Below are 11,645 nucleotides of genomic sequence, written 5' to 3'. Positions count from 1 at the left end.
GCTCTATATTACACTTTTTGTGAGGCAAGACAACAAGAAATAGCTTTTTTGGCACCGTTTTTTTTTTTTTTGTTATTTACAACATTCATCTGACAGGTTAGATCATGTGGTAATTTTATAGAGCAGGTTGTCACGGACGCGGCGATACCTAATATGTATACAATTTTTTTTATTTATGTAAGATTTACACAATGATTCCATTTTTAAAACAAAAAAAATGTTTTAGTGTCTCCATAGTCTAAGAGCCATAGTTTTTTCGGTTTTTGGGCGATTATCTTAAGTAGGGTCTCATTTTTTGCGGGATGAGATGAAGGTTTGATTGGCACTATTTTGGGGTGCATATGACTTTTTTATCGCTTGCTATTACACTTTTTGTGACGTAAGATGACAAAAAATGGCTTTTTTTACACCGTTTTTATTTTTATTTTTTTACGGTGGTCATCTGAGGGGTTAGGTCATGTGATATTTTTATAGGGCCCGTCGATACGGACGCGGCAATACCTAATATGTATACTTTTTTTTATTTATCTAAGTTTTACACAATGATTTCATTTTTGAAACAAAAAAAAAACGTTTTAGTGTTTCCATAGTCTAAGAGCCATAGTTTTTTCAGTTTTTGGGCGATTATCTTGGGTAGGGTATGATTTTTGTGGGATGAGATGACGGTTTGATTGGCACTATTTTGGCGTACATGCGACTTTTTTGATCATTTTTATTACCTTTTTTGGGAAGTAAGGTAGGCAAAATTTCAATTTCATCATAGTTTTTTATTTTTTATTTTTATGGCGTTCACCGTTCAGGTAAAGTAACATGACCTTTTTATAGATCAGGTCGTTACGGACGCGGCGATACCAAACATGTGCAGGGAATTAAATTTTTTTCATTTTTAATCAGTGATAAATGTGTTTTTTGATTTTTACTTTTGAAGATACATTGCATTCAGTTTTTATTCACAATTTGTTTAGTGTCCCAACTTTTTTGGAATCCGGTTTGTACTTTGTTTTTTTGTGAGGCAAGGTAACCAAAAAAAATGACTGTTTTGGAACTGTTTTTATTTTTTATTTTTTACAACGTTCATATGACATGGTATCATGTGCTATTTTTATAGAGCAGGTTGTTACGGACGCAATGATAACAAAAATGTCTACTCTCTTTGTTTGTTTCAGTTTTACATAATAAAGCATTTTTGAAAATAAAATTATGTTTTTGTGTCTCCATTTTCTGAACGCCATATTTTTTTTATTTTTCTGCCGATCATCTTGTGCAGTGGCTCATTTCTGCAGGAATAGTTTTATTGGTACCATTTTTGGATACATATGATTTTTTGATCATTTATTATTACACTTTATGTGGCAAGGTGACAAAAAAATTGGTGGTTTTAGCACAGTTTTTATTTATTTTTATAGCATTCACCTGAAGTGTTAGGTCATGTGCCATTTTTTTAGAGCAGATCATTACAAATGTGGCAATACCTAATATGTATACTTTTTCTAAATGATTCAAATTTTAAATTTTACATTTGCGGGATGAGGTGATGGTTTTATTGGTACCATTTAGTGGGACATACGCCTTTTTGATCACTTGGTGTTGCCCTTTTTGTGATGTAAGCTGACAAAGATGGCTTTTTTTTATACAGTTTTTTTTTTCTTATTGTGTTTATCGGACGGGGTGGATCTTGTAATATATTCATAGAGTCGGCCGTCACGGACACGGCAATGCCAAATATGTCTATTTTATTTTATTTTTTTCTATTTTTAACATTTGTTATAATTACTTAATTGGGGATTTTTTTTCCACTATTGATTTCTTCTGTAAATGGGGCTGACACATGACCACCTTCTCGCGACAGTAAGTGCATAGCGCTTCCTGATCTGTATACACAGCGCTCAGCGATCAATAAGGCAGGGACACTGAGGAACGGTTAGCGTGCAGCTGCCATTTCTGAATGGACATACCAGAACGTCCATTCAGAGATTAAAAAAAAACGCCCATAGGACGTCTATAGTCAATGGGAGGTTGTGAAGTGGTTGAATTGTGCCATTAGAAAGCACAATTTGTCCCACAAAAAAAAAAAAGCTCTCATGCGGTTATTCGAATTGAAAAATAAATGTGATTTTGTTTTATACATTCAAAGCAGCGTGTAAGCAGTGCAGGAAGTGATGTTCTGGTCATGGATTCAACCTCACTTTAGAAATAAAGTGACTTATGATTCATGAATGAGTCTTACTGAGATACAAAGAAATGTTGTTCTTCAAAGCAGTTAGTCATGCAAGCTCTTGTCATTGTGCAGAACACCTTTCTCTGAGGTGCCCTTGTATTTAATGCAAACTAAAGGCATTACATCATCCTGCCAATTTTCAGTTTTATTTTTATACTGTATGGATGTAGATTTTCAGGTACATTATGAGCGGAAATCTTTAACCCTTTAAGGATGCAGCTATTTTGGACCGTAATAGCACAGATTTTTGGCATTCCAAAAGCCATGATTTTTTTGGTTTAGATACAGCTGTGCTATGGCCTGCTTTTCCATGTATAGGTTATATTTATTAATGAAACCAATCTGGAGTACATACACTATATGAACACAAGTATTGGACACTTACACATTACACCTACAGGGGCTTTTATAACATCCCATCTAAATCCCCTCTTTACAGCCTAAACGGCTTTCACATTTCTGGTAAGGCTTTCTACAAGATTCTGAAGTGTGTCTGAAGAAGTTAAAGGAGTTTTCCCATTGATAATATACTACATTTTTAAAACCAGCTCCTGGATCTGAATACTTATGTAATTGGATATATTTAAACATTTAGTATAGCCACTGAGTTATTCAATAAAATATATCTCCAGTTTGCTCTTTTCCATATTTTATTTTCACTTTTCCTTATTCTTTTGTCTTCCTTACTTAGGTGGTCACACATGCTCAGTTCCATCTTTCAACTGCCACCAGCCATAGCTACTATTAGACGTTTTGACAATTACGGGGAGAGATCTGTGGCAGAAAGCATAGAGGAGCATGTATGGCCTATAAGTCTCCTCACACTGATTAAGGTGCTCTCTCCCTAAGGCTGGGTTCACACGAGCGTGTCCGTATTAGGTCCGGATGCGTCCCGGTGTGTTGCGGCAAACCTGCGCGAGTAGGAATGCAATTGCAGTCAGTTTTGACTGCGATTGCGTTCCGATGTTTAGTTTTTATCGCGCGGGTGCAATGTTTTTTGCACGCGCGTGATAAAAAACCGACTGTGGTACCCAGACCCGAACTTCTTCACAGAAGTTCAGGTTTGGGTTAGTTGTAGTGTAAATTGTATTATTTTCCCTTATAACATGGTTATAAGGGAAAATAATAGCATTCTGAATACAGAATGCATAGTAGGTGATCAATTGAGGGTTAAAAATAAATAAAAAAATTAACTCACCTCCTCCGCGTAGTTCCCGGTCTCTTCTTTACTTCTTTAATGATGAACTACAGGCTAGGACCTGTGGTGCTGTCCATGGTGCTGAACAGATCTGTGCTAAAGGCATAGATCTGTTCAGACAAAGTGTAAGTAAAATACAGTACAAAACACTATATAGTGTACTGTACTGTAATATACAGACATCAGACCCACTGGATCTTCAAGAACCAAGTGGGTCTGGGTAAAAAAAAAGTGAAAAAAAAAGTAAAAATCAAAAAACACATTTATCACTGATTAAAAAAATAAAATTCCCTACACATGTTTGGTATCACTGTGTCCGTAACGACCTGATCTATAAAACGGTCATGTTACTTTACCCGAACGGTGAACGCCATAAAAATAAATAATAAAAAACTATGATGAAATTGAAATTTTGCCTTACTTCTCAAAAAAGGTAATAAAAGTGATCAAAAAAGTCGCATGTACGCCAAAATTGTAACAATCAAACCGTCATCTCATCCCGCAAAAATCATACCCTATCCAAGATAATCGCCCAAAAACTGAAAAAACTATGGCTCTTATACTATGGAAACACTAAAACATGATTTTTTTGGTTTAAAAAATGAAATCATTGTGTAAAACTTACATAAATAAAAAAAAGTATACATATTAGGTATCGCCGCATCCGTATCAACTGGCTCTATAAAAATATCACATGACCTAACCCCTCAGGTGACCACCGTAAAAAAATATAAATAAAAACGGTGTAAAAAAAGCCATTTTTTGTCATCTTAGGTCACAAAAAGTGTAATAGCAAGCAATCAAAAAGTTATATGCACCCTAAAATAGTGCGAATCAATCCGTCATCTCATCCCGCAAAAAATGAGACCCTACTTAAGATAATCGCCCAAAAACTGAAAAAACTATGGCTCTTAGACTATGGAGACACTAAAACTTTTTTTGGTTTTAAAAATGAAATCATTGTGTACATAAATAAAAAAAATTGTATACATATTAGGTATCGCCGCATCCATGACAACCTGCTCTATAAAATTACCATATGATATAACCTGTCAGATGAATGTTGTAAATAACAAAAAAAAAAATGGCAATAAAGCTATTTCTTGTTACCTTGCCGCACAAAAAGTGTAATATAGAGCAACCAAAAATCATATGTACCCTAAACTAGTACCAACAAAACTGCCACCCTATCCCGTAGTTTCTAAAATGGGGTCACTTTTTTGGAGTTTCTACTCTAGGGGTGCATCAGGGGGGTTTCAAATGGGACATGGTGTAAATAAACCAGTCCAGCAAAATCTGCCTTCCAAAAACGGTATGGCATTCCTTTCCTTCTGCACCCTGCCGTGTTCCTGTACAGCAGTTTACGACCACATATGGGGTGTTTCTGTAAACTACAGAGTCAGGGCCATAAATAATGAGGTTTTTTGGCTGTTAACCCTTGCTTTGTAACTGGAAAAAATATATAAAAATGGAAAATCTGCCAAAAAAGTGAAATTTTGGCAGATTAAATCTTGTGCAACACCTAAAGGGTTAACAAAGTTTGTAAAATCAGTTTTGAATACCTTGAGGGGTGTAGTTTCTTAGATGGGGTCACTTTTATGGAGTTTCTACTCTAGGGGTGCATCAGGGGGGCTTCAAATGGGACATGGTGTCAAAAAACCAGTCCAGCAAAACCTGCCTTCCAAAAACCAAACGGCGCACCTTTCACTCTACGCCCCGCTGTGTGACCGTACAGTAGTTTACGGCCACATATGGGGTGTTTCTGTAAACGGCAGAGTCAGGGCAATAAAGATACAGTCTTGTATGGCTGTTAACCCTTGCTTTGTTAGTGGAAAAAATTGGTTAAAATTGAAAATTAGGAATAAAAATGAAATTCTCAAATTTCATCCCCATTTGCCAATAACTCTTGTGCAACACCTAAAGGGTTAATGAAGTTTGTAAAATCAGTTTTGAATACCTTGAGGGGTGTAGTTTATAGAATGGGGTCATTTTTGGGTGGTTTCTATTATGTAAGCCTCGCAAAGTGACTTCAGAGCTGTAGTGGTCCCTAAAAATTGGGTTTTTGTAAATTTCAGAAAAATTTCAAGATTTGCTTCTAAGCTTCTAAGCTTTGTAACATCCCCAAAAAATAAAATATCATTCCCAAAATAATTAAAACATGAAGTAGACATATGGGGAATGTAAAGTCATCACAATTTTTAGGGGTATTACTATGTATTACAGAAGTAAAGAAACTGAAACTTTGAAATTTGCAAATTCTTCAAAATTTTTGGTAAATTAGGTATTTTTTTATGCAAAAAAATAATAATTTTTTACTTCATTTTACCAGTGTCATGAAGTACAATATGTGAGTAAAAAACAATCTCAGAATGGCCTGGATAAGTCAAAGCGTTTTAAAGTTATCACCACTTAAAGTGACACTGGTCAGATTTGCAAAAAATGGCCTGGTCCTTAAGGTGAAATAAGGCTGTGTCCCTAAGGGGTTAATGCTGTTGTCAAACCATTTTTATGGGGTTTCCATCAATTTTTAACCTTTTTTTATGAACCAGACACCCTCTTCTCTTCCGAGCAGGGCGTGCCTGGGGTTCTCCTATTGACTTTCATTGTATTAAATTATATTCGAGCACCCAAATTATTCGGCCGAGCATAGCGATGCTCAAGCCGAACAGCAGTTCGGCCGAGCATGTTCGCTCATCACTATTTATTACAAGTCAAAACAGCTTCCTGCTGTCCTGATGTGAGTCAGTATCTCCCATTTGCGATCAGTGCAAAGAATGTTAATACCTCTTCAGTTGCACACCTTATCCCACTAATGTTTAGCTCTGGGTACTGAGAACATTTCTGCAGCCCACTACACTGTTTCCTGATTGCCAAGTGCAAAATAAGGGGAGCACTCAGCACACAGCTCCTATTACTAGGAATGGGAAAGGTGAGGAGAGTCTGTATAAAGGGTTGTTAGCAGAGTCTAGGGAAGTCTCTGGATGGGGAACTGGAAGGAAATAAGCTCCTATAATTATAAAGATACTGTCACTCCATGAGTGAAGTTGATGAGTCTTGTGCAGCTGCCCAGTGGTGACAGCAATAGATGGTTGAATGACAGACTCACCCAGTCCTGCCTGCAAGAGCTGTTTTGGCTGCATGGAAGAAGACTGGAGAGACAGTCCAGGAGCCTGCTGCATCATCTACTCAGGTCTGGATCACCACAAGATGGAGCAGCAGGTGCTGGAAGAAGATAGGGGTGGAGTCAACAGTCAGACATAAACAGTGTTACTTCCGCTAACACAAGACGTCCTGAGCTATAGAGGACTAGGAGTAGGAGATTATGTGCACTTCAGCAGCCTGTACCTCTAGCTTGTAGGAAATGTAACATGATTATAGAATGCCGGCAGCCCACAAAGTGATTACAGCATGGCCCAGGGGGAAAAGGCCTGGTAGGGCAGATTGTCAATCGGAGCCTGACATGATCTAAGGTGATATGTGTGTATACGTACAAGTTGTCAAAACATTTTTTGGACTTTTTCTTTGCGTGATAGTTACAAAGGAAATGGCAATGCCCAGTTGTGAAATGAGAATAGTGTTTGAACCCTACCTGGCACTTGCTATGGAGAGAACTCCATGCACCCAACAGATGCAAAAAGCTACCTGTTTGGCATCTGTTGGGGCCATTATATATATCAGTATACTTTCTTTCAACTATATGGATTATGCTTTTCTATACAAAGAGAAAAAAAAAAAAACAACTTAACATAAGGGTCCATATGTCATAGACTTTCATTGGAGGTATAAGTTTGGAAACCTTCCCAAGGTATCTTTCCGATGAAATGCTCACGCACTATGTGAGCAGATCCTAACCTACGAGTGACGCAATGCAGTGGCACAATGCTCCAGCATTATTATTTCATGGAGAATGCAAGAATTTAGTTGGTCAGAAATGTTAGAACAGTTGACAAGTCTTTGTAAATGTATTTTTTCAAGGTTTAAAACGAAACATAGTTCAAAGCTTTGGAGTTTCAGAATTCTCATGCGTATGCAAGGGGTTATTCCATGAGTAATGTAAAAAAATGAAAATCTGACATCATATAGTATGTGACAATCTCTTTATAACAAAGCTAGAACCAGCCCTGTACCTCAAATTGATCCAGAGAACTCCCCATTTATTGCTCTGCTAGATTTATATCAAGCTGACAGCTCAAGGGAGTGTCTTTTCTGCTGCAGCATAGTGGGTGTGTCTATGCTCTTCCTTTCACAACTCAGGAGGCAGATGAATGTTGAAACTGAGCATGTGTGGCCGTCACAGTGAGCAGGACAAAGAAATAAGAAAAAAACAAAGAACAGGTGGTGCTATACAGATACATTTTAATGAATAACTCAGTGGTTACACAAAAATTTTTATTATATGAAGTTACAAAAGTCTGCAGTCAGTGTGGTTTAATATAAGAACTGTGAAAGAGTCCCACCACACAAAAACAAAAGTTTTAGATTTTAGAAAAACAGACTTTTCAAAAATGAAATTAGTCATAAATGAGTCCTTATCAGACTGGAACGGATTACATGGAGTCCAGGAGAAATGGGACTACTTAAAAGGTGCATTATAGAAGGCAACAGAAAATTGCATTAGACTTGTCAGTAAAAGCAAAAAAAGGAGGAGACCAATGTGGTACTCAGCAGAAGTGGCCCAAATCATTAAAAATAAAAAGCTAGCATTTTGTAATTATAAAAAAACCCAGAGCAATGAAGATAAGGAAATCTACAAGATTAGGCAGAGAGAGGCCAAGCAAGTTATAAGAACTTCTAAAGCGCAGGCAGAAGAAAAACTAGCTCAGTCTATGAAAAAAGGGGATAAGACATTCTTCAGATATATAAATGAAAAAAGGAAATTAAAACAAGGAATAACTAAATTAAAAACAAAGGACGGAAGGTATGTAGAAGAGAATAAAGGGCTAGCCGACTGCCTTAATGAATACTTCTGTTCAGTTTTTACAAAAGAAAAAGGAGAAGGACCTCCACTAGAAAGAATGACTATTAAATCGTTTGATGCATGTATCTTTACAGAGGAAGATGTTCTAAGTTTGCTGTCTAAGGTGAAGACAGATAAGTCACAGGGGCCTGATGAGATACACCCAAAATTATTAAAAGAGCTTAGTGGTGAGCTGGCAAAACCGTTAACAGATTTATTTAACCTATCATTAGTAACAGGAGTCGTCCCGGAAGATTGGAAATTGGCAAATGTCGTGCCCATTCACAAGAAAGGTAGTAGGGAGGAATCGAGCAACTATAGACCAGTGAGTCTGACATCAATAGTAGGCAAATTAATGGAAACCCTATTAAAGGATAGGATTGTGGAACATCTAAAATCCCATGGATTGCAAGATGAAAAACAACATGAGTTTACTTCAGGGAGATCATGTCAAACAAATCTTATAGATTTTTTTGACTGGGTGAATAAAATAATAGACAGTGGAGGTGCAGTAGACATCGCATATCTAGATTTTAGTAAGGCTTTTGACACTGTCCCACATAGAAGACTTATCAATAAACTGCAGTCATTGAGCATGGACTCCCATATTGTTGAGTGGATTAGGCAGTGGCTGAGTGACAGACAACAGAGGGTTGTAGTCAATGGAGAACATTCAAAACAAGGTAATGTTACCAGTGGGGTTCCATATGGATCTGTACTGGGACCGATTTTGTTTAATATCTTCATAAGTGATATTGCAAAAGGCCTCGCTGGTAAGGTTTGTCTTTTTGCTGATGACACAAAGATATGTAACAGTTTTAAATTAGAGGGGCAAAGGTTTAAAAGTAATATAAGGAAGTATTACTTTACTGAGAGAGTAGTGGATGCATGGAATAGCCTTCCTGCAGAAGTGGTAGCTGCAAATACAGTGAAGGGGTTTAAGCATGCATGGGATAGGCATAAGGCCATCCTTCATATAAGATAGGGCCGGGGGCTATCCATAGTATTCAGTATATTGGGCAGACTAGATGGGCCAAATGGTTCTTATCTGCCGACACATTCTATGTTTCTATGTTTCAGATCCAGGTGCTGGTTTGAAACCTGTAGAATATTTTTTTGTGGAACAACCTCTTTAAATTCAAACGGAGTCTATCAAATACTGTAAATTTCACTAATATTACAACCAACAATTGCCATTTGAACATTGTAAAAGCATTATAACTATACTTTCATGTAATCTGCGTGTTTATTCCATATCCAACCCTCACCGCTGGGCACTTGGGAACGGTTTTTCATAGGAATAAAAGTGATTTTCCTAGACATGGAATAAACACCCAGATGACATAAAGATATGGTTAATGCTTTTACAATGTTCTGAACCATTGCTGGTAGTTATATTAGTGAAACTTACGTAACAGACTCCCTTTAAGATAAAAGCAACATAAGTATTTTCCAAGAAACAACAGAAATAGTGTTGAGCGAATCAAAGTATCCGAAGTGGACTTCAATTCGAATTTCAGGAAAAATTATATTCACTGCAAAGCCAAATTTCCTTGCGCTTTGTGGTAACGAATCGATTTTCCCTGAAATGACAGTAAAAAAAAACAAAAAAAAAAACATACTCACCTCATCCCTTTGCACGCGAAGAAGAGCCCGTTGCCGCCATCTTGATTGAAGATGCTGCACGAGATCATGCGCGTGGTGACATATAACGTCACTGCGCCGGCTGGCTCATCATGATCAAATGGATAAAGTGAGTATTTATTGAACTTTTTTTAAAACTTATTAAACCATGAAGGCCATCATTTTTAATCTCAGATCAGCGATGAACAAGACATCTGTGTGCGCCTGCTACATGACAAGAAATGTGCTTCATGTTGAAATAATTCGTCACAAAGCAAATTTCTTTGTGAAATTCGATGAAGCAACCTAATAAAAGTTTCCAAAACTTCGCTCATCTCTTAACAGAACGAAAGCAGCAAATTGAGAAGTATTATTTCAGTAAAAGAAACTGCTGCTCTCAACAGATAGAACACCTTGATATTGCAGCCTCCCACACAAGATGTATATAAAAGCCTTTTGTTAACAGATAGTAAGAGGTGGTGTTAATATTTTTCAAGAGATCATATGTCACTGTTAATAAAAGTTGATGGAAATATGCACACAGACTGCAGAATGATACACATGTTAGAAAGCATCAATGTAATTAATGATGAAGAAATGAAAGCACTGGATAAATACCACACAAACTGGGTTAAGTGTGGTTTCAGAGAAAAAATATATAACTGGGATTGTTTGTTAGATATCTTTCCTGTTATACTGAAAGGAAAGGAGAAGTGAAGGCAGACAGACATATTGCAAGTACTAACTTGATATGTATATATATTTATATTACAAGCTGCTTAATGCTATTCTGAGTTGAAGAAGTTTTCCAGGTTTCTAATATTGATGACCTATCCTCAGGATAGGTCATTAATATCTGATTGCTGATAGTCCAACACCCCATAGCCTCTCCAATCAACTGTTCCCTGCAACCCCAGGAACTAGCGCTGTGAATGGAACAGGAACCACAGCTCCGTTGAAAGTGGCTGCCATTTTCTTCAATGGGAGCTGATCTGCAGTAGCCTGGTACAGTCACTACACTTTGAATGGAGTTGTGCTTCCTGTTCAATTCACAGTGCTAGTTCCAGAGGCTGCAGGGAACAGTTGATTGGCGTGGGTGCCGTGTGTCAGACCCTCACCGATAAGATATTAATGACCTATGCTGAGGATAGGTCACATATATCAGAAGCCTGGAAAACCCCTTTAAATAAATCTAAAGCATTTTGGTGGCTCAGTTTGCAAGCCTTCTCTGACCTCTCCTAAAGGCTAATCTGAACTCAAATCTAAAAAGCAAATAAAATTGTAAATCAAATAGTATTTGATGTTAGATAAGCCTTTAAGTGGTTTTCTGGGAGTACTATACTTATTAGCAGATATGTTCATGTAGCTGCCTTCCATATGTATAGTGATGCTTGACAGTTTATGAACCCTTCAGAAATTATCTACAGCTATATTATATTTGACCTAAAACAACATAAAAAAGTAGATAAAGTAGAACATATAACACAATTTCCTCTATAGTGGCACTGTCATCAGGGACAAGACTGGATTAGTACTAAAAGAGTATCTGATAATTTCAACATAAATATCCAATAATTAAATAAATAGATAAAAGTACAAATTGTAAATAAAATTAAAATAAAACCAAGTTACCTTGTACTAAAAGTACA

This window comes from Bufo bufo, chromosome 2 (genome assembly GCF_905171765.1).
Source record: "Bufo bufo chromosome 2, aBufBuf1.1, whole genome shotgun sequence".
Taxonomy (NCBI): Eukaryota; Metazoa; Chordata; class Amphibia; order Anura; family Bufonidae; genus Bufo; species Bufo bufo.
Note: the sequence above shows the minus strand (reverse complement) of the source record.